Source organism: Arachis ipaensis, chromosome B03 (assembly GCF_000816755.2).
Source record: "Arachis ipaensis cultivar K30076 chromosome B03, Araip1.1, whole genome shotgun sequence".
Taxonomy (NCBI): Eukaryota; Viridiplantae; Streptophyta; class Magnoliopsida; order Fabales; family Fabaceae; genus Arachis; species Arachis ipaensis.
In genome coordinates, this window is record NC_029787.2 from 125291573 (window position 1) to 125293433 (window position 1861).

Genomic DNA, 1861 nt, shown 5'->3' on the forward strand with positions numbered 1-1861 from the left:
AAGCATTAATTTATTATTTTACAAAAAAAAAAAAAACAAAGAATAAATTAAATATTTATTACCAAAATCAAAGCACCTAAAAATAATTATCAAAATTTTCTTATCATGTCCTTTGCAAAATTGAAGTGTAGGGTAGTCATTAGCTGATTTTTTTCTATATGGAAAAATTTTTTGTGTAATGCAATGAAATTGATAGATAAAAAAAAATTTTCACTACTATAATGTCAGCATAAAATGCAACTTGCGTTTTATTCTTTTTTTATTTTTTTTTGTTTATGAAATTAAACAAACGCAATTTGCGTTTTTCCTTTTTGAGAGTTTTCAATTTTTTTCTATTTCCTTTTGACCCAAAACGTAACATGCGTTTAGTGATTTGAATTTTTTTTGAAAAAACAAAATGCAACTTGCGTTTTTTGTTGTGTCAAAATTTTTTTGAAGGCCACAAAACACAGGTTACGTTTTTAAAGTGTCAGAAAAATTTTTTTTGAAAGCATCAAACGCAAGTTGTGTTTTGTGAAGGAAAAATATTTTAAGCAAGAGTGTTGCCTATAAATACGAAGTGGGACTCATTCAAAGTTCCTCACTCCACTTCTCCTCATAGTCCTCTTTTTTGCATATATGTCATAGTAGTGAATTTTTTTGGCAGTTAATTGTGTAAAAAAGTTGGGTTATGTGAGGTGGAAGTTATGGAAGGTATTGCAAATTTGCGATTCTATTATAACGGTGAAATTATACCAAACACATACGAAGGAGTGACTTTTGTTTGTAAATGTCCGTTTTCATTTGCTATTCCATGCACCATGAGTTTTGTAGAGTTGCAAAATGGTCTTTGTGATAACATATAAAGTCACATTTCAAAAAGGGTGATCAACATTTTATACAGAAATCCTATACAAGTATTTGGTGGGCTAATACAGTTTCAAATAATGCCCATCAATGACGATGCAAGTATGCAGCAGATGTTCTATATTTATCAACAATCCCGATTTCACATGCCGAAGATAGAGTTGTACGTTGAGTTTGAACAGTAGTCGGGGCTGGACGCGGTTGGCGAGGAGGTCACTGTTGATGAGTTCGGGAATATAGATTGGGAAGAAGATAACAACGACAGTGAAGAAGAGTTCGAAGCCAACTATGAAGACGATGACGAAAACGATGACGGAGACTTGGCAGGCAATCTGGCGGTACATAATGAGGCGCAAATGATTGTAAGTCAGCACCCCTTTGGCGTTTTGTCTTTTATGCGGACTCTGGATCTCGAAGTCATGCATGCCCCAAAATTTCCTAAGTATGCGAATATGGGTATGTTATGATTATTAATTCAAGTTACCACTAGTGTGTATTTTACTTGCCTTCTTTGACTGATGGTGGTGCGCATGTCGTAGGTGAAGGCAACGTTGCGGTGGAAGATGGTGAGTTTAATGTCGGAATGGAATTTGGTTCTAGAGAGTCAGTGATATCTGCAGTCCAATGCTATACTATCTTTAGAGGAGTTGATTACACTGTGTATGAGTCTGAGTTGCAGACATTCTATGCGAAATACAAGGGTTATGGTGCAGGGTGCGATTGACTTATCCGAGCTAGCTTGATTCGAAAGAAAGCTTGTTGGGAGATCAGGAGATACAATGGCAAACACACGTGCACAATAGGCACTCTTTCACAAGACCATGCCAAGTTGGACTCAGTCACAATTGCAGATGCTCTTAGGCCGTTGGTTGAAGCAGACCCGTCGATCAAGGTGAAGTCTATTATTGTAGAAGTTCAATATAGGTTCAACTACACTATAAGTTACCGCAAGGCTTGGTTGGCAAAGCAGAAATCTATGGCCAAAATTTTTGGTGATTGGGAAGTTTCTTACCAG